The sequence below is a fragment of the Felis catus genome, chromosome E2 (assembly GCF_018350175.1).
Source record: "Felis catus isolate Fca126 chromosome E2, F.catus_Fca126_mat1.0, whole genome shotgun sequence".
NCBI classification, from domain to species: Eukaryota; Metazoa; Chordata; class Mammalia; order Carnivora; family Felidae; genus Felis; species Felis catus.
The window spans coordinates 47,976,496-47,999,348 of NC_058382.1; the positions used below are offsets into that span (position 1 = coordinate 47,976,496).

General features: G+C 38.0%; 1 protein-coding gene across 19 annotated transcripts in view; it reads left to right on the plus strand.

Annotated features, from left to right (window-relative positions):
- The window catches only part of HYDIN (HYDIN axonemal central pair apparatus protein), a 433,865-nt gene that overhangs the window by 7,752 nt on the left and 403,260 nt on the right, over nt 1-22,853 (plus strand). For 17 of the 19 annotated variants that reach the window (XM_045046329.1, XM_045046327.1, XM_045046336.1 and 14 more), the window contains exon 2: nt 10,274-10,397. The gene's annotated coding sequence lies outside the window, so the exon portion shown is untranslated. Of the gene's footprint in view, nt 1-9,356; nt 9,878-10,273; nt 10,398-22,853 lie in introns of those variants that run through there. The other 2 variants (XM_045046331.1, XM_045046330.1) reach the window with 1 other exon arrangement.

Here is a 22,853-nt window from a genome sequence, read left to right on the forward strand (position 1 = left end):
TAATATTTATGGAATTTCTACTTCGGGAAAGAAACTGAATACTTAGGGAGGAGAAGGGGGTAGATTGAGTTCTTGCCAAGGGGGGTACAGAGGCCTGGAGGGAGATTTCCAAAAGAATTGTAATTTCTTATTGGTGGGTGACTTTATGGAAACGGTTCCAGTTGTATAATGATAAAAATCTGACAGAAAATTGGTTACTAGGAGAGAATTAAAAATCACTCTTGGAAAACCATTTTGTACTTAATAGTCTTTATGCCTTGGTTGGTTTGGTCTAATATAATGACACACTTTATTTTTGTTTTTTTTTTTAACCAGTTCGTTTGAATGAAGTTGAAAGCCTAGGTCCAGGTTCTGGTGAGATAGGAGTTGAAGGTTCAAACTGAACTGGATGTGGCTGAGAGGTACCAATGATTTAGAGGAATTTCTCTTTGAGAAAAAGGGGAGGAAAAATGCTGTCCAAAAAATGAATGACAAGAAGACAGTAAGGTGAGGGATGGTTTGTATATCAAGGTAGTTACTGTTCTTTAAAAAAAAAAAATTTTTTTTTGTAGATCTAAACAGCCAGAAAATTTAAACTTCACAAAATGTGTTTCCTAAAAGACTTAGATGAGAAAGAGGTCTTATAAATGTAATTTCTTCAGTATTAATTTTTGTCCTCCCTAAGAAAAAAGTCAGTTTTATATTCTAGTGAGGGCTTTTGTATATTATCCTAATATTACTTAAATATTTAAATGCATTGAAAATATATTTTCTGGAATAAATTAAAAATCTGAATTTGTATACTTTATTTTGTTTAAAAATATTTGTATTAAAGGCGCCTGGGTGGCTCAGTTGGTTGGGCATCAGACTTGGGCACAGGTCATGATCTCATGGCTTGTGAGTTTGAGCCCTGCTTTGAGCTCTGTGCTGACAGTTCAGAGCCTGGAGCCCGCTTCAGGTTCTGTGTGTCCCTCTCTGCCCCTCCCCCGGTCATGCTCTGTCTCTGTCTCTCAAAAATAAATAAACATTGAAAAAAATTAAAATTTGTATTCAAATGTTTTCTACTCCAAAGATCTTGGAGTGGAATGAAAGAAGCAAGTTTAAAATATTAGGGAGAGGTGAAAAAAAATGTTGATTGATGCTTTTGTTGTTTTACTTGTTTTTTTTTTATTTTTAATTTTAGCTTTGTTTTTTTAGTGTTTTATTTTTGAGGGAGCACAAGTTGGGGAGGGTCAGAGAGTGAGGGACAGAGCGGACGCTCAACCAGCTGAACTACCCAGGCACCCCTTGTTGTTTTACATATTTTTGATGAGAATATACCAGATATTTAAAAATATGTAGGCCTTATTTTAAAAATTTTTTTTTCAACGTTTATTTATATTTGGGACAGAGAGAGAGACAGATCATGAACGGGCGAGGGGCAGAGAGAGAGGGAGACACAGAATCGGAAACAGGCTCCAGGCTCTGAGCCATCAGCCCAGAGCCCGACGCGGGGCTCGAACTCACAGACCGTGAGATCGTGACCTGGCTGAAGTCGGACGCTTAACCGACTGCGCCACCCAGGCGCCCCTGTAGGCCTTATTTTTCATTTGCACTTGAGGTCATTCTAATTATATTGCTGTGGCGGGCAAATGAAATCAGTTAATCCGTGACATTTTCACATTTTTAGAAATGAAAATGTTTATAAACCCAACCAAAATCTTTTTTCTTTGTTTAAATACTTTTCCATATTTAAATTGATTTGAAAACAAAAGGGTAACACTGATATTTAGCGTATTTTTGCTTTCTAAGGTGAAAGTAAGAAATAGCACATTTTTATTTTTTAAAGAATGTTTATTTATTTTGTGTGAGTGAGAGAGCTCAAGTAGGGGAGGGGCAGAGAGAGGGAGACAGAATCCCAAGCAGGATCTGCATTGCCAGCTCTGAGCTAGACATGTGGCTTAAATCTATGAACTGTGGGATCATGACCTGAGCTGAGTTTCAGTTTTTAAAATTGTTTTAAACAATAAATGGTTATCATTTTTTATAAAAGCCTTACATACTTACAAAGATTTTAAAGCATAAGAGGTTTTTTTTGTTAATTCTTATGTTCTAAAAAGTAAGAACATTTATTAAACTGGTATAATTAGGCCTTATTTAAATGTCCTTAGTTATCTGTTTAATACATTTTGAACACAACTTAGACTTAATGTAAATATTATCTTCTGTTAAAATGATGAAAAATTATTATACATAGATGTGCAAGGCCTGACAGAAAATTTGTTTACTGAATAGTTACTATTGAAACTAGAGACTTGGGGCGCCTGGGTGGCTCGGTTGGTTAAGCATCCGACTTTGGCTCAGGTCATGATCTCACGGTCCGTGAGTTCGAGCCCCGCGTCGGGCTCTGTGCTGACAGCTCAGAGCCTGGAGCCTGTTTCAGATTCTGTGTCTCCCTCTCTCTCTGCCCCTCCCCTGTTCGTGCTCTGTCTCTCTCTGTCTCAAAAATAAATAAACGTTAAAAAAAAATTAAAAAAAAAAAAAAGAAACTAGAGACTCTATTATTATTTGATAATAGGTCACCCCACCTTTTTCCTTTTTTTTCTTTTCTTTTTTTTTTTTTTTTTTTCTTTTACTGGATTAAAACTCTTCAGGTTGATCTTAGGAGCAGAACTAACCATAAAACAAACCTTTCAGTATTCCCTAATGAATTTCTATTTGGATGGTAAACATTTTTTAGAGCTGGCCTAATGGCCATGTAGCAAGTAAACTAAAAGCTTGATACAACATATACTAAGTCATGATATGTAGGTATGTTTTAGGGCATGTAATTAAAGCAATAATCCTCGACATTTATAATGAGTTCTTGCTTATTTTGCACTTCTAATCAATGCATTCTTGATATAAAGTAGTAATCTTGGAATAAAGAATTCTGCCTCCCACCCCCAATCTGTTATTTTTATTTTCTTAGTTTTGGCCAACACAGAAGAAAAAAATAACTTATCTTTGGATAAGGACAAGTGTATACTGGAATGTTTTAGGAAGAGGTGAAGCTCCTTTATGACCACAGATAGGTGAAGATGCCAGCTGTTCTTTATTAGTGAAAATATTTAGAAATTATCTGTCACTGAGCTTAGGTTAGCATTTAATTTTACTCAAGTGAAAATTTTATTTAAAAGTCTAATCTGCTGATGGTGACTTATAGGTTGTATACTCATTTACAAGTTGCACCCATAATAGTGTTGATCTTTCTGTCTTTCCAGAGTATCTTTATAGACCCACTAGGTGTAATTCTGTGTTTCTGTATGCCAGGTGCAGCAGCATCAGTGTAGGCTGTTATCAGACATTTAGTATTACGTATTATTTAATATTGCAGCCACATTGCTGATTTGTAGGTTAAATTTGTCACGATATAATTAAGGAAAACATTTGTAGAGATTGTTCTTTTCCTTTAAGTTATTCCTATACCTTCTGCTGAACATTTTATTGAAATGATTCTGTAGATCTTTGTGGGTAAACATATTTTATTTACATGTATATCTACATCTTTTTGCTATTTAAGCTTGTGCTTCATTCAACACCAAATTATTTTACTGGCCAAGACAGATGTGCTTTTACTCTTTAGGCCTTTGAGAATTTCTGTTGTTTCCAGTGAATTCCAGATTGAAAAATTAGTCTTCATACTAGACTGGCTGAGAAGATACAAAAGAAGCATAAACATATCCTAGTGAATTTTTTTTTTAATTGGAGTAAACATCATTCCTGTAACTATTAGATAACTCAAGTAATATTAATCTCTTCCTACAGTGATTGCGCTTACTGCTTGAATCATTCAATCTGAGCATTACCCTAAACAACCTTACATTGTTCTTTCTTTTTTTTCCTCCATTCTTTCATTTTCCTGCTTGAATTATAAATTTAAGGGCAGGGTGCTATGGCATATACTTATTTTGTATTTCATATAGTCGGTATAGGTGTCTACAGAATACCAGAATACTACTTGATTTTTTAATTATAGGAAACTTTCAAACACACACAAAATTAAAATCAGGTTAACAACCCCTTCACATACCCTGAGCCAGGTTCCATAACTACCAACATTTTGCTGAACTTGAATTATCCTCCTACACTTTTTTTTTTTTTTTAGTACTTTAAAACAAATTCATGAAATCTCTCTTAACAGATAAGGACTTTATCACATGTGACAAAATTAATATCACCGAATACTTAGTCCATGTTCAAAATTTTCAGGTTGTCTCAAAAATGCCTTTTACAGTTGGTTCAAATAAGGATCCAAATGAGGTTGACACATTGCATTTGCTTTGTGTGCCTCTGAAGTCTATCTGTTTAAAGTCCCTCACCCCACTCTGCAGTCCATCATTTTCTTTTCCATGCCATGTTAACTGTCCTGTAGTTTCCACAGGCTGGATTTGGCTATTTCATCTTTTGATTTGTATCTCCAAGCCACATATTTCCTATGAATTGGTAGCTAGATCTAGAGGACTGATTACTTTTGGCAAGAAAACATTCTAAGTGGTATTGTGTACTTCCTTTTTTTTTCACATCACAAAGGACAGAATAGCTAGTTGCCTCCCTCCTTGACATTAAGGTTAATCAGATTCAAATGTCAACCTTATTTATATGCTACTAATTTTCTATTGATCTTTCATTTAATAGTTTTAGCATTTATTGAATATTGATACTTAGCTCTATTAGAGGTTGCAAATTAGTGAATTTTTCTTTTTCTTTTTTTTTATTTTTTTTGAGAGAGAGAGAGAGAGAGAGAGAGAGAGAGAGAGAGAGAGAGAGAGAGGAAGGAAGCACACAAGCCAGGAGTGGGGAGGGGTAAAGGGAGAGAAAGAGATTTAAGCAGGCTCCACCCCCAGCATGGAGCCTCACCTCACAATCCTGAGATTATGACCTGAGTCAAAAACAAGAGTCAGATAATTAACTGACAGAGCCGCCCAGCCTCCACCATTTAGTGATTTTCTAACCACATTTCTTCAGGATTCATTGGGCTTTATAATATGTACTTGAAGTTATCCACTATTTGTTTTTCCTAAAATAGGTTATTCAGAGAAAGTGCTTAATGTTTTAAAACATTCTCAGTTTTCAGAACCATAAGGTGATGTTTTAGCAACCTTCAAAGGTGACCAATGGATTTTTTTTTGTTTGTAGTTTTTAAACTAACTTACTTTTGTAGTTTTTAAACTAAATTACAAATAACGTTCTCATCCGATGCTCAAATTATCCTATTTTGGCTTGGATGGGTGAGGGAGAGGGCTCCTTTAGGTTGATACCTATGATATTTTTTATATAATTCAAAAAGTCTTCAATAGTTCAATACTTTCTGGCACAACATATGCCTGTTTCATCTTGTATATTTTCTGCCCGGACTCAACATCATCCTGACCTTGATGGGAATGTCTATAGTGCAGTGGTTCTCAAACTTTTTGGTCTCCGGACCCCTTTACTCTCTTAACAATTATTGAAGAATCCAAAAAGCTTTTGTTCATTAGAGTTATGTCTGTTGAGATGTTCTGTATCGGAAGCTAAAGTTCATAAACATTTTACGTTTTATTAACTAATTGAAAAATGACAAAGATAAAACTATTATGTGTTCACATAAATATATTTTATGAAAAATAACATTTAAAACAAAAGAAGCATGGCAGTGTTTCCATTTTTGTAGGTCTTTTTTGTCTTTATAATAGAAGACAGCTAAATTCTTATATTTGTTTTTACATTCAATCTGTTGCAATACGTTGTTTTGGTTGAAGTACTTAAAAAAATCTGGACTCAAATATATTGGCAATTAGGAAAGGGAGGAGTATTTTAATAACCTTCTCAGGTACTTATGGATGTTCTTTGATGCTAATCCAAAATTTGACAGGTGATAGTTTCTTAACAGTTGATTGCAAAGAAGAATCTTAAACTATATTAGTGAACTTTTTGTACTCTTTTAAAATCCATTGGTCTGTCTTGCACTTTGAATGGATTGCTTACCCACATGTGGTTTTGTAACACCACGAATTTGTTATTTGGAAAATGAGTTCATGGAGTTATGCAGATCTTGCAAATGTTGAATGCATTTGATTTATACGGTATCCAAAAAGTCATATTTTTAAACATCACTGCTGATCTCATCAGAAAAAAATCTAAACTTTTAATTTTTGCTTGGATGCTTACAGTTTCTCATAGCAATGAATATTGTCAGTTGTTTTCCTTGAAATGAGAGCTCACTGTATTAATTATGTAGGAAATATCTGTCAAATATCCATATCTAAAACTATAAACGGTAACTATAAACTATATAATAAGTATAGTTTGTCTGCCAGTTCTTCCAAGTAAATGTGTTCCATGAAAAATGCTCATCCTCAGTTTGCAACTCAGTCACAGAAAGGCTTTTCGTGGTGACAGCCATCCTACTTCAGGATGCAGGAGAAGTGCTTTCTGCCTACTTTCCACTTCTTCACCTAGAATGTTAAAGCCACCTACTCAAAGGTCAAAACTTAATACAGTTAATTATTTTTAACCACCTTATTAAGGATATTCTTAATTAAAAATAGCTCTTTTCCACCATAATGAACATGTCTGATGTTCATACAATGACCACATAGAGAAGTTTGGTGCCGCTACCTTGATTTGTGCTAAGGCACCAACAATTTTGCCCATCAGTGCTTCTGCATCATCAGTGAAACTATTAACATGGTGTAAAGGGGAAATAAATAAGACCATAGTTTGAGAACTGCTGTCCTAGTGTATTCCCATTATATTGGCTGCTGATTTTTTAAAGTTTATTAGTTATATCAATGAGATATTCCTATTTTTGAGACTTTTTAAAAACATAAATGTGTAGTTTTTCCATTGCTAAAATCTGTGGAGATCAGTATATATTTGTCATTAGTTCTATTAATATAATTAATTGTATTTGCAGATATTGAACAAACACTACTTGATCATGATGATTTTTGGATCCTATGTGCTACTATTTTATTTACAATTTTTGCATTAACATTAATAAGTAAGGTTGGTTTATAGTTGTATTTTATTGAGCAATGTTTGTCTGCTTTTGGAATTAATATTAAATTTGTTTTATAAAAATAGTTTAGACATTTTGTTTTCAACGCTGTGAAATAGTTTCAGTATCATTTACATCATCTGATCTAGACAGATTTGGTAGACTTCTTTGTGAAACTGGCTGAGCCTAGTGCCTTTTTGTGGGGGAGCTCTTTTATGACTTTCTATTTCCATATTTCTTTTTACACAGTTCGTTTGTTTAGAATGTTGTGTATTTCATCTATATTTTCTTTAAAAATTTTTTATTTCATAGAGTTGTGCAAAGTAGTCTCATGATTAAAAAAAATTCCTCTTCTGACCTTGTTTCTATTTTGTGCTTGTGCTTTCTCCTGATCGTTTAAAAATCAAGTTAACTATTTCTGTTTTGTTGACTAGGTTTCAAAGACCCAGCTGTTGTGATTTACTCACTGTTTTTTTTCTAACTAATCAATTTCTGCTTTATTTTTAAAAATTGAGATATAATTGACATAACATGATAACAGTTTCAGGTGTACCACATAATGATTCAATATATGTATGTATTGTGAAATGATCACCACAATAAGTTTAGTTAACATTCATCAATGTAGTTATAATATTTTTCCTATGATGAGAAAGATCTACTCTCTTAGCAACTTTCAAATATAACAGTATTATTAACTGTATATATATAAAACCTTCCTGCCTCTGGCAACCACCAATCTATTCTCTATATTCATGAACTCATTAAAAAAATTGTTTTAGATTATACATATAAATGAGATCATATGGTATTTATCTTTTTCTGTCTGATTTCATTTAGCATAAAGCCCTTAAGGTCCATCCTGTTGTTGCAAATGGCAGGATGTCCTTTTTTTTTTTTTTAATGGCTGAATAATACTTCATCTTCTTTATCCATTTATCCATCACTGGACTCTTAGGCTGTTTCCATGTTTTGGCTATTGTGAGTAATGTAATGCTGCAATGAATATGGCAGTGCATACATCTTTTTTTTTTAATTTTTAACGTTTATTTATTATATTATTGAGAGAGAGAGAGAGCATGAGTGCGGGAGGGGCAGAGAAAGAGGGAGACACAGAATCTGAAGCAGGCTTCAGGCTCTGAGCTGTGAGCACAGAGCCCGACACAGGGCTTGAACTCATGGACCGTGAGATCATGACCTGAGTGGAAGTCTGGCGCTCAACCGAGTGAGCCACCAGGTGCCCCTCATCTTTTCAATTTAGTGTTTTCATTTCCTTCAGGTAAATACTCAAGTGGAATTGCTGAATCATATGGTAGTTCTATTTTTAGTGTTTTGAAGAACTTCCATACTGTTTCAGTGGAGTAAAACATAGAGGCTGCACCAATTTACATCCCCACTAACAGTGCACTAGTGTTCCCTTTCCACATCCTCACCAACACCTATTTCTTGTCTTTTTGATAACAGCCATCCTAACAAGTATGGAGTAATATCTCGTGGTTTTGATTTGCGTTTTCCCAATGATAAATGATGTTGAGCATCTTTTCATGTACCCGTTTGCCATCTTTCTGTCTTTGGAAAAATGTCTGTTCAGATCCTCTGCCCATTTTTAATCTTTAATTTTTATTTATGTTAATACATTTTTTTAAGTTTATTTATTTATTTTGAGAGAGTGTGAGCTTGAGCTGGTGAGTGGTAGCTGGTATCTGTGAGCATGAAAATCTCACTGGCAAAACTGCAGGAGGTCTGCAGGGGCTGTGCTGGCTGTTGGATTCTCGGTAGCAAAAAGCTGCTGGGGTCCTTTGTGAAGCAGTCTGCTGGAGTCTGTAATGTGATTCGCAGTGGTGAAAGCTGGGAATGGGGTGTGTAGCATCTGCAAGGGCTGTTGAGGTCCTCAGAAGTGAAGATTTTTGTGATGCTCTGCAGAGCAGGCCACTGGGAACCACAGCTGCTCACACCGTGTGGCTGACACTCCTAGCCCCTGCCCTTGTTCTCTGTTCCTAGCCATTTCTAGATGTCTTAGCTTTGCTGGTCTCTGGGCAGGGTGCAACTGAAGTGGGTTTTTTGTGCAGTGCTCCCAAAGGCTGGGGAAGCTTGTAGCTCACCCTTCCTTCCTTTTACCAGTGAGGGGAATTCTCTTGAGCCCTCTTGGCACGGAACAATGCCAGCCTGGGGCGATGGGGTGATGCAGGCAGAATGAAACTTCTTCCTACCCTTTTTGTATGGTTATTCTCAGGTCTTTTGCTCTGTTGTGTTGCTGAAGCTCTTAAGTGGACTTTTAAACTCTCACAGAGTTATTTTTTGTTCACAGATAGGTGTCTACTTGTTTTTTGGGGGTGGGGTGGGGTGGGGAATGGAGGCTCCTACTCCTCTATCTTGATGATGTTACTCTCTCATTCAGCCCTTTAAAAATGTCACTCTACTGTCTTCTAGCTTCCCTGGTTTCTAACAAGATGGCTGTTATAATTCTTATATTTATTTCTCTTTAAAAAGTTTTCCCCTTTGCCTGCCTTCAAGATTTTCTCTTTGTTTTTTTGTTTTTAGAAGTTGGATATGATATGTTTGTCTCTGGCTCAGATATTTATCTTGGTAGGTGGTTTGATCTGTAGTTTGATAAATGTTATTAATTTTGAAAATTCTTAGCTGTTATCCCTTCAAGTATTTATTCTATCCAATTCCCTGTCTTTTTTTCCTTCTGGAATTCTAATTGTATATCCATTAGATCATTTGATGTTGTCCTGTATTTCCTGGATGCTATATTCTCTTTTTATTTTTTACTCATTTCTCTCTTTCAGTTTGAATATTTCACGAATTCTTCTACTGATGAACCTGTCAGTGACCATCTTGATCTCCAATACTATGTTTTTCATTTCCAGCATTTTCATTTGATTTTTTCTTACAGTAAGCATCTCTCTGCTAAAATTACTCATCTGACAGTGAATGTTCTCTATTTTTTCCATTTGGAGGCTTTGACATATTTTTCATAGTTATTTTATTAAAACAATTTTTTTTAAGGTTTTGTTTTTAAGTAGTCTCTATAACCAATGTATGGCTCAAACTCACAACTCTGAAATCAAGAGTCACATGCTCCACAGACTGAGCCAGCCAGGGGCCCCCAAAGTTATTTTAAATTAAATGTTGATAGCTCTGACATCTGTGTTATATATGAGTTTGGTTCTGTTGATTGTTTCGTCTCTTGGCATTAAGAACTTATTTCTCGTTTTTTGTTTGTTTGTTTTGTTTTTTACACCACATCACCAGTGATTGTTTGTTTGTGTTTGTTTTTGTTGTCATAAGGGAGAGAGAGAAGAAGGATCCAGGCTGGGCTCCATGGCCTTCCTGCAGCAGCTGCTATTCCTCACCCTGAAGCCTGACCCTGAAGCCTGAGGGATGCTTTCTCGGACTCTTGCCATTGTTTTTTGTGAGTATGTTGGCATCCATAGAGAGAGAAGCCTGCAAGTGGTGTTAACTCCCCTTTATGTGTAGCCTTCAGGGCTCCGTATTGTGCCACCAGCCAATTCTTAGCCTCCACTATTTTGTTAACAATTCTAAGTGAATTCTTCCTCCCAGTGTTCAACTGCCCCAAGTAAACAAGTGCTTGTACTCTGTCTCCCTGTAGACACTTGTCTCAACTCAGATGTGGAACTAGTTGGCATTTCCTCAACTTCAACTCTGATGGATGCAGGAAAAGTTGTTCACTTACAGTTTGCCAACTTTTTTTTTAATTATCAGGATGGGAGGGACACTCTACCTCTTTTCCAGCTCTCTATACCCATCTAGAAACTAGAAATCGGATCTTCCTGTTTTATTCCTGATATCACTACTGGCAGGGTGACTTTTTGTCCTGCTTTACACTGGTATAAACAGCATCTCCCTTTCACTCCAGAGTTTCTTCGTTTGAATGATAAATGATCATCCTGTCCTCAAAAATATTACATGAATGAGCTTTCACCAGGAGCTTATGTTAAGTTTGGATGGATTTGTTTATCCTGGAGAAAAAATATTGATCATTTTGGTGATATTCTAAAGGATATGGGAGAAAAGGTGTTAGTGAAAGACACATCAACCAAATCCAACGTGTAGACTTTGGATCTTGTTTTACACCAGAAGGATTTTTGGTAGGCAATCAGGAACGTTAGAACATGGGCTATATATTAGAAGTGTTAAGGGGGTGCCTAGGTGGCTCAGTCGGTTAAGTGTCTGACTTTGGCTCAGGTCATGATCTCGCGGTTCATGAGTTCAAGCCCGGTGTTGGGCTCTGTGCTAACAGCTCAGAGCCTAGAGTCTGCTCTGGACTTTGTGCCTGCCTCTTACTCTCTGCCTCTCCCCTGCTCATGCTCTGTCCCTCTCTCTCTCTCTCAAAAATAATAAAATAAACATAAAAAAAAAGTGTTAAGGACTTATGGGGCACCTAGATGGCTCAGTCGGTTAAGCATCTGACTTTGGCTCAGGGCATGATGTCACAGTTCATGGGTTCGAGCCCTGCGTCGAGCTCTGGGCTTTCAGGCCAGAGCCTCCAGCCTGCTCTTGATTCTGTTGTCTCCCTCTCTTTCTGCCCCTCCCCACTCATGCTCTTCTCTCTCTCTCTCTCAAAAATAAATAAACATTTAAAAGAGAAGAAGTATTAAAGAATTATTGTGATTTTGTTAAGTAGTATAATGATATTACAGATATATTTTTTAAAATCTTGTTTGTCAGAGATAAATTCTAATGTATTTCAAGGTAAAATGGTATGACAGTGGGAGTTTATTTTAAAATATTTAAAATAAAAAAAAAAGGGTGAAGGGGAAAGAAATGTGTTAAAGACAAAAATGAGAAAATGGTAATTACTGAAGTTAGATGGTGTGTATGTGGGGATTAATTATTTTATTATCTCATCTTTTCTTATTTTTATCAATTTCCATAATCAAAATTTTAAAAAGGGACAAGGGCAATTTCATTCAAAACTAAAAGAACAATATTCAGTTACATACCTGCCACATTTCTTTCAAATATATTCATGGAAATGATGTGGAGAGGATGGTGATTCTCTTCTCCCCTCTAGAAATCCTCCTGCTTAGCTCTGCAAGGAAATCAGAGACTTTGTCATATCCTGTCCACAAGAAGTTGAAACGACAGGTATCCTTAAAGAAATAGGTGTAATTAATCATGGTGCTGCTTGTTTTGATGAGCATGTAAGAGTGACAAGTTAATAATAAATCTCCAGCTCATCCAGGGAAGGTGGCTAAGGAGGTGCTGTGGTTTAATTTACATCTTTGGAAGCACCGAAGATTTAATAATCTTCCTGCCTCATACATCAAACTAACACCCCTGAGACAGAAAAGCAAAACATTTTTAACTGTTAATCTGAGAAGCAATAAAATCCTGTCTCAGGTTGCAAATAAATTGAGTTTCTGGTGGTCTCAATGGCCCCCTAGTGTGTGATTTATTCAGATTCCAAAGCTATTCAGAACCCTTGGGAACTTTGGCTGCAAAACCAGGCAAGTTGGGAATGTGGGGATTGCCAGTGTAATCATAAGGTCTAGACCGAGGGCAGTGACTGATTTTACCTTAGGTCTACTCAATTTATTTTACCTTCTACCTCAACTACAGGTAGATTATGGGATACAAGCGTATGTGAATTTGAGATTCAGTTCTAAATGCTTGCTTTTAGCTGGAATTGTAACCATATATATATGTATTTTTAATGTTTTATTTATTTGAGAGAGAGAGAGGGAGAGAGACAGAGACAGAGCATGAAGGGGGGAGGGGCAGAGAGAGAGGGAGACACAGAATCCGAAGCAGGCTCCAGGCTCCCAGCTGTCAGCACAGAGCCTGAAGTGGGGCTTGAACTCAGGAACCGTGAGATCATGACCTGAGCTGAAGTCAGACACTTAACCGACTGAGCCACACAGGTGCCCCAAATTGTAAAACCATCTTTATGCTGATGCAGTGCTTGTTCTTAAAAGATCAAAAGCTGTTTTGAAGTTTTTACTTTCAAAGAGTAGGATTTATATTTTGTATTTTAAAATGTTTATTTCTTTATTTTGTGAGAGAGGGAGAGAGTCTGTGAGTGAGCATGAGCTGGGGAAGGACAGAGAGAGGGAGAGAGAATCCCAAGCACGCTCCATGCCTGTGCTGAGCCCGATGTAGGGCTCAACCTCACGAACCATGAGATCATGACCTGAGCCGAAATCAAGATCCAGTTGCTTTAACTGATTGAGCCACCCAGGCACCCTCAAAGTGTGGGATTTTAATCTGCTGGAGAAACTGGGATGCAGAAGGGGGAAGTAACTTCATGGCATGGCGAGCCATCTGCAAAATCTAAGCAGTGTTCAGATTTCCAGCTCTTTATTTCTCGAGCAGCTAAGCTATGAGGTGTATTGAATTTATTAATTTGGAAAACTGTTTCCTTATTTATATCATCTTCCCTTTTTTAAGAATTTTTTTTTCAATGTTTATTTATTTTTGGGACAGAGAGAGACAGAGCATGAACGGGAGAGGGGCAGAGAGAGAGGGAGACACAGAATCGGAAACAGGCTCCAGGCTCTGAGCCATCAGCCCAGAGCCTGACGCGGGGCTCGAACTCACGGACCGCGAGATCGTGACCTGGCTGAAGTCGGACGCTTAACCGACTGCGCCACCCAGGCGCCCCTCATCTTCCTTTTTTAAAGAATGGGCCATGAGGGTCTCAGAGAAAGAGGAAGGTAGAGTTGGTGCATTTGCTCCAATTTGTCATGAAATAATTTAGGGAATTAGATTATAAAATGTGATCTCAGCTCATCTTTTTGCTGCTTATAATTTCCACAGCATCATTTGTGATATTTAATGCACTATTATAGGAAATGGAAAAAAGAGCCTAAATTGGTGGCCTAAAAATAGCCAATTCCTCTTCTCTTCCTACCTCCCTCCAGCACCCCCCGTGGCTCTAAATCACAGCTGTAAGTTGGAATTGCATTTTGTCATGTCTTCCAAGGATACTGACTGACATAGAACGAGCTTCAGATTATTACTAGCACATCCATTCAACTTACCAATTAGGAAAACACATACCACCACAGGTGTACCTGGGCAAACCTCCCTCTCCCTGAGGAAGGCTAGACTCTCCCTGTCAGTTCAGATTGGGCCAGATAAGAGACACCCTGGAAGAGACACTCTTCCTCCTTCAGTAATTAGCAGATATCCATGGACTACCTCAGGTCCTGGGGATGTAAAGGCCATAGGAGATTAGAGGCAAAGAGCACCATGTCAGTTCCCTATTGCTACCATTAACAAATTACCACAAACTTAGTGGTTTAAAGCAACATAGATTTATTGTCTCTCTGTTCTGAAGTTCGAAATCTAAAATCAAGGTATTTATTGGCAGGTCTGTGTTCCTTCTTGAGGCTCTAAGGGAGAATGTGTCTTTACCTTTTCCAGCTTCTAAAGGCTGACTGCTTTCCTTGGCTCATGGTCCCTTCCTTAAATCACTTCAACTCCTGCTTCTGTTGCCACATCTGCTGCTACTCAATATCATCTCCTGCCTCCCTCTTGTAAGGATTCTTGTGATTACATTGAGTCCATTCTGGGTGATTCATTATAATCACCCCACCTCAAAACCCGTAATTTAATCACACCTATAAAGTCCCATTTTCCATACGCAGTAACATTCACAGGTTCCCAGAATTAGGATGTGGCATATTTGCGGGGGCCATTATTTAGCCCAGAATTTGGCATTGGCCAGGCCTGCCACACTCAGCTTAACATGACTGTTAAGTTTCTTAAGCTTTCTGAATCTCAATCTTTTTATCTGGGAAGAGGAATAAATAATGCCCGTCTCACAGGATCTGTGAAGAGTAGATGCCTGAAAACAGTACCATGTCTGACACATATTACTAGTTCAGTGAATGAGAAGTTAATGAATTACTGTTCGTAGGTTTCAGTGATGAAAGGGCATAGCCTCACCTTTTTGATGACTTCTGAGTCTAATGGAAAGATAAACAGGTAAACAAATAATTACAAGTCAGTGTGAGGCAGTGTGAAACAGGCTATATTTGTCTCAGGCTTCAGGAATCCTGCAGGCGTGACTTCACCATTATGGGTGGTCACGTGACAATTGAGTTTTGAGGTGAAGGAAGGAAAAATACAGAAGGTCTTCTGAAGCTGTGGCTGCCGTGAAATGTCAGGGTCCTGGAAGGTCGTGTGGTGTTTTTGTTTTTGTGTTTGTTTTTTGATGAGGTCATGTTTTTTTTTTTTTCCCCAAGAAAAAAACTAGTTCCAGGTCTTGAGCTAATATGTTAATTATCCTGGTTTAGGGTTTATTCCTTTTTTTTTTTTAATTTTTTTTTAACGTTTATTTAATTTTGAGACAGAGAGAGACAGAGCATGAACGGGGGAGGGTCAGAGAGAGGGAGACACAGAATCTGAAACAGGCTCCAGGCTCTGAGCTGTCAGCACAGAGCCCGACGCGGGCCTCGAACTCACGGACTGTGAGATCATGACCTGAGCCGAAGTCGGCTACTTAACTGACTGAGCCACCCAGGCGCCCCAGGGTTTATTTCTTTTAACAATTTAGGGCCTTGGAGGGCTTCAGACCCTATTGTATGGTAAAAGGGAGACAGTAGTGCAGATCTGTAAGAGAAAGCTGAAAGTCTTTCTGTTCTTTTCATTTCTGCTCTCCTCCTCTTGCTGTTGACCTTCACTCCTTCCCTCCCCCCAAGGTGAAAGAGTGCTGGTCTGATTTGAAACCTTCCAGGGTTCTAGTTGGGCCAAGTTGTCTAGAGACTCTAGAATCCCTGTGTGTGGAAATATTGGCACTCCGCGGGGTGGGGAGGGAGCTTTCATTCAGGTGTCTCTCCCATCTCTGCTGCTGGAGTGGTGAGGACCAAGGTCCACTGTTTTCCTTCTGTGTATGTCCTTTCTTTGTGTATCAGCTGGCCTGAATATGCACACTGTCCCTACGCTGCCTGTTTTTGGTTCCTTACTCTGTCCTCTGCTTTGTTGACCCTTCAGCAGCCTGTGACACAGACTCCTCATTTGGCTTCTAGAACACTGCTTTCTTCTGTTTTCTTCTCACTTGTGTCCATTCCTTCTCAGTCATCTCTGCTGGATCTTCCTCATTTCCCTGACTTAATATTCAAATATGCTCAAGGTCAGTCCTACGACTTCTCTTTTCTGTCACTAATATCCCACCCTTATGAATGTAAACACTATCTATGTATTGATGATGCTTGCATTAATTTTCCATTGCTACTGTAACAAAGACCACAAATTTAGTGGCTTAAAGCAACACTGACTTATTATATTACAGTTCTTTAGGCTAGAGGTTTGACAGTCTCTCTGGGCTAAAATAATGTATACCAGGGCCAATTTCCTTTCTGGAGGCTCTAGTGAACAATCCATTTCTTTGCTTTTGCAGCTTCTAGAAGCCTACTTTCCTTAGCTTCTGGTTTCCTTTGTCTTCAAAGCCATCAATATCTTATCTCTTTGATCTTTTTCTTTCATCACCTCTCTCTCTTTCACCATTTAATGACCCACCTGAGTCAGTTTGGCTCAATCGTATAATCCAGGATAATCACCCCCATCTCAAAGTCCGTACTCTTAATCACATCTGTGAAGATTTTTTTTTTTTTTTTTTTTTTTTTTTGCCATGGTAAGGTAATATATTCATATGTTCTGAAGATTACGTCATGGCCATTTTGGGGAGGGGAGACATTGTTCTGCCTACCACAATGCCCCAATATATGTCTCCAGCCTAGACCATTCTCCCAAACTCCAGAACCATAAGTTCAATTACCTACTCGACTTCTCCATTTGAATGTTTTATAAACATCTTAAACCTAATTTGTCCAAAACTGAGCTTCTGAACAATTTCCACCAAACCCGCTTCTCTCAGTCTTCATCATGACATTTGATGGATCAACCCTTCTAGTTGCTTAGGTCAAAACCTAAGGATGATTTTTGACTTCATAGGTGTGTTGTCTCTTTCTCACCTATTTCTAGTTCTTCAGGCAAATCCTGGTGGCTTTACCTGTTTTTTGTTTTTTTGTTTTTTGTTTTTTTTGAGAGAGAGAGCCAGGGCAAGGGAGGGAGAGAGGAGAGGAGAGGGGAGGGGAGGGGAGGAGAGGGGAGGGGAGGGGAGGAGAGGAGAGGAGAGGAGAGGAGAGGAGAGGAGAGGAGAGGAGAGGAGAGGAGAGGAGAGGAGAATCCTAAGCAGGCTCTACACTCAATGTGGAGCCTGACAGGGGACTCAATCCCACAACCCTGGGATCGTGACCAGAGCCCAAATCAAGAGTCAGATGTTTAACTAACTGAGCCACCCAGGTGCCCCTGGTGGCTCTACTTTTATTTAAAAAAAAAATTTTTTTTTTAACGTTTTTATTTATTTTTGAGACAGGGAGAGACAGATCATGAACAGGGGAGGGTCAGAGAGAGGGAGACACAGAATCTGAAACAGGCTCCAGGCTCCGAGCAGTCAGCACAGAGCCCGACGCGGGGCTCGAACTCACGGACCGCGAGATCGTGACCTGAGCCGAAGTGAGCCGCTTAATCGACTGAGCCACCCAGGCGCCCTTCTACTTTTAAAGCTACCATAATGTGGCCACTTTTTACCTTCCTTCTTGCTATCACCCTTGTCTTCGTCACCATCATCTCCCGTCTAGGTTATTACAGTAGCTTCCTAACTGGTCTCTCCATGTCTCTATGCTCGCTCCTCCTCATTCTGTACTCAACACAGCAGCCAGAGAGATGCAATCTTGTTAAAATGCAAGTTGGATAAAGTCATTTCTCTTTCCAAAAAATCACAGATGATTTCCCACATAATGAGTAAAAGCCCAAGTCCTTAAAATGGCCTGTAGTGGTGCTCTGTCCCCTCTGACCTTCACATTACCTCCTTTGTCTCTTCCCTCTTTGCTTTGCTTATTCCTCTCCAGCCACAGTGGCTCCCTTACTATTTCATAAACATTCAAAGCACATTTGTACCTCAGGATTTTCACACAAGCTGTTTCCTCTGCCTGAAATCTCTTCCTCCAGAAAAGCACATGGCTTGTTCTCTTCAAGTGTTTACTCAAATGTCATCCTCTCAGTAGGGTCCACCCTGCAACCGTTTATTTAAAATTGTATCTCCCTCTGTATTGACCTTTCCTGCTTTGTTTTTCTCGTACTCTGTAGTTTACATATTTATTTTGTTGTGGTTTGTTTCTTCCCACTTGAAAGTAAACGCCACAAAAGCAGGAGTTTATTGCTGTAGTGCTCACTGTTCTCCCATCAGTGCCAAGAACAGTGTTTGGCCCATAGTAGGCACTCAATAAAATTTGTTGCATGGATGTGTGAGCTCCCTCTGGCATTGGTGAGTGGTTTTTGGGTTAGCCTTTCTTACATCAGAAAAAAAAAAATTTGAATGTTAGGAGACTAGAGTGAATGATACTACATTGACAACTCTAGCTTTAGGGTAAGGTGCTTCTAGAAATTGAAGTGCTTATTACTTTTAAATGTTTCTATTAGAGAAATAAACACTTGTGAATAAAACAAGTGGACTCCCAGATCTGTCACTTATCTGTCAATATCATTGTGATATTGTGACATAATAATAAATACATATATTTGATCTGCTCTTGTACCTGGCACAGAGCTCCTAAAATTGGAATTTCCTAAGTGATAGGGGTGACAGGAACATTGATTCGCATTCATAATAAGGCCCTTTCAACCACACCTGAGTCTATGCTAATTAAAATTAATAAAGGTACATAATTAAGTATTCTGTCTTTCCTATAGGAACTGTGTTCAGGAAAAGATAGCTGATGAGGGAAGGTGGTTTTTTGTTTTTTTCTTTGTTTCAAGTTTTTATTTAAATTCTAGTGGGGCACCTGGGTGGCTTAGTCGGTTAAGCTTCTCACTTCGGCTCAGGTCATGATCTCATGGTTCGTGAGTTTGAGCCCCGCATCGGGATCTGTGCTGACAGCTCAGAGCCTGGAGCCTGTTTCCGATCCTGTGTCTCCCTCCATCTGTGCCCCTCCTCTGCTTGCACTGTTTCTCTCTCTCTTAAAAATAAATAAATGTTAAAAAATTGTTATTTTAGATTCCAGTTAACATATAATGTAATATTAGTTTCAGGAGTAGAATTTAATGTTTAGTGATTCACCACTTACATATAACATTTGTGCTCATCACAAGTGGCCTACTTGATGCCCATCACCCATTTAGCTCATCCCCCACCCCACCTCCCCTCAGTTTGTTCTCTATAGTTAATAATCTCTTATGGTTTGCACCCCCCTTCTTCTTTCCCCTATGTTCATTTGTTTCTTAAATTCCACATGAGTGAAATCATTTGGTATTTGTCTTTCTCAGACTAACTTATTTCACTTAGCATAATACACTCTAGCTCTATCCATTTCGTTGCAAATGGCAAGATTTCTTTCTTTTTGATGGCTAATTAATATTCCACCATGTATATATCCCACATCTTCTTTATCCATTCATCAGTCACTGAATACAAGGGTGGTTCAGTATTCACAAATCAATCAATGTGATATACCACATTAATAAAAGAAAGGATAAGAACCATATGATCCTCTCTATAGATAAGTTATTTTGTTAATTGTACAATTTTTTCTTATTGAAATAATCTCAAACTTACCAAGAATGTCAAGTATAGTACAATGAATTACTTTTTTCAGCCATTTGAGAGGAAGTTACCAAGCTGATGCCCCTTCATCCCTGAATACTGAATACCTGAAATACTTTGCATTTTCCATAAATAAGGACACTCTCTTAGATAACCACACTACAGTCATCAAATTTCAGAAATTAACATAAATGCTCACTTGTATTAACAACATCCTTTGTAGCAAGAGTCCTTTTGTACGTTTGTGTCAAGTGGTATCTGATTTTTATTTGTCCCATTACTGATGATGCTCATTTTGATTAGTTTATTCAGGTGGAGTCTATTGGACTTCTTCACTGTGAAGTTACTCTTTTTCCTTTGTAATCATTAAGTGTTTTTTGAGGAGGTACTTTGAAAATATGTAAATATCCTGTTCTTCATCTAACATTTATTGTATTCACTTATTTATATCAGCAAATCAATGGCTTCTCATTTTATTTAATAGGTTGTAATCTGTTACTATCATTATTTATTTTGAGCCCCATCAATCTGACCTTTGTGCCTGACCCGTTATTCTTTGACTACTTCCTTACTTTCTAGCACAAGAGGTCCTGAGCACATCTTATACTTTCCTTGCTCTAACCCTTGGATCAGCCATTTCCCCCTGCTTCCTTTTAGTGGAGAGTAATACTTAGAAACCAAAATCAGGTGTTAGTGCTGTTGGATACCATTGCCCCCAGCCTTTCACCCTACTAGTGGATAGAGCTGGGGAGTCTGTGTGTGTGTGTGTGTGTGTGTGTGTGTGTGTGTGTGTGTGTGTGATGCAATGTGTGGACCTTGTTTGTATTTAGATTCAGATGAACTAGTTATAAAAAGACATTTTGAGACAATTGGGGAAACTTTATAGGATCTGGGAATTTAAATGATATAAAGGACTTGTTAACTTTGTTATGTGTGATAAAGACATTGTGATTATGTTAAAAAAAAGATCTTTGTCTGAGTCAACTGACATACTCACAGGTGAACTCTACCTTCCTTTATGGTGGTTAAATGAGATAATAATATAGGTAGAAAGGACTATGTAAATAACTTCCTATTCCATGTACTGTGTATGTATATGTATATACTCACATATACATATACTGTATATATATATATATACATACATATATACGTGTACATATACACACACATATAAAATAACTTGGTAATTAAGTATCTAGAACCTCAGCCCTTTTATATACAATGTCTGGAGCTCATGTAATCCAAAAGTTCCCTGTTAAAATAAATTTGTATCACAAGCTTTGTTTATGAGACCCAGAAAGGTTTTGAGTATGTCTAGAGGAGAAGACTTATTTCCTGACCATCATTTTGGTGGTTTGTATGCATCTTAAACCAAAGATAGAACTGATAATTTGAGAAATCACAACGTATTCTTGGTTTTGGTTCAGTTTTTCTCAAATTAAGAGGTTATTTAGGACCAAATATAAAGCCTGTCCTTTGTAATCTTGTCTGTGAACTGTCACTGGTATAACAGGAAGATTGATACAGACATAAGGACTTCTGTCCTTCATTGAGTAGGATAGCTGGTCTCTAACCCCTGAAATTGTTCCCTGCTGGAATGGTCATAGTTCCTAGGTGCTCTTTGGCATCCTCAGCAGCTGTAACAGCAAGCGATTTAGTGCAAAAATAATCCATCAGTTAATCTCTTTGTTATTGGACACTTCAGACACTTGTATCTTGGTTCATACTATAAATGAAGTGGGAAGTGGCATGACTCTTGATTGTCACAGGCATCTCGCAACATCATCGTTGTCCTGCCTACTCGGGCAGTGACCCACGGAGGGCTCCAGAGCCCAGAGAAGAAGCATTAGGAGGTGGTGAGGCATGTATACAACTTTCTCACCATCAGCAGTGACTCTCCCCTTCATCTTCCACTTCAGGAAACGTATCAAAATGAATGAGAGGGCTAACCTGGAACTATGAAATTAAGTAAATTATTCAGGAACTTAAATACTTGGAATCTTGGTAACAAACAGTGTCAGGATATCATGGTTCCAAGCTATAGCTCTAATGGAATAATTTTAATAAAAAAAAGAAATGTAAAACAATGTCTACACACTTTAGCAGAATTGTCCAGAGGCCTGACTCTTGCCAAAACTGAAAAGTCCCTTGGAAGTCACCAGCTTCACACTTAATTACCACCTTCTTTGGCTGTTTCTCTTTTACTTCTTTTCTCTCCTCTTCCTGTGATTTTCCTTCTTGCTGCCAAACACACTTTCTCTTCCAGATACCATCTTTTTCAGAATACATTTGCATTTCCTTTTTCCTTCCCAAAATGGCCCTCCTTTGGGGCCCCTCCAGAGTGAACTGTCTCCATGTTACCACATGGACTGGAGGAAAGAAAGCTGTGGCTTATAAAATTGAAATATAGCCAGGAACCCGGTAGAGACCTTCTTTCTGAACTTGGGTGTGTGCTCTGTGTTCCTAGGGCACCCACCTTCTTAAGAATCTTGGAGCACAGGGATTAGTTTGGGGTATGTCTTTAAAATACCTTTTGTTTGTTGTAAAACTTCAAGGAATTTCAAGGTGTAAAAAGGAGCAAGTGCATACCATTCTCTCCAACATCAGTCATATTCCTCAGGGGGACATGAACTCCTCAGCCACACACACTGACCACTGTCAGTAGTTCTAGTCTTTATGCTATGTGCATATCAAAATGTGCAATATGAACATACAGAAATTTAAAACAGAAATTGGATCATACTCTATTATTTGCAATTTATTATTTTACATACGTATCATGGGCATGTTTTCATATCAACACGCGTAAAATTTCTCATTATATTTAACAACTGGCATTCCAAAGTATGAATGTACCATGATTTCTTTACTGATCCATATTTTTTCAGATTTCTCATTTTTAACAGTGCCTAACACATTTATCTTTATACGTCTGCAACTGTATTTGTAGGATGATTGGAATTGCTTCATCAAAGGATATGTGCATTTTAAACATTGATAGGTATTCTCCTAAATTTTATATCTAATCACTAAGAGAAGCATAGCATTTTCTCCCCTCAACTATCAGAGATTATAATGAGATGAATGATAATGATTTGTAAAGGATAAAGTATTTTACAAAGTATTTTTATTCTACTTATTTAACACAGATATGCTAGAGGGAAGTAATGATCTCCAATTCACAGATGAAAAATGAGGGTTCATTGAGATTAAGAGATTTGCCCAAGGTAATACACTTGGAAGTGACTGAGCTGAGCCCAAGTCCCTCTTATCTAGGAGCCTGAAATTCCTGCA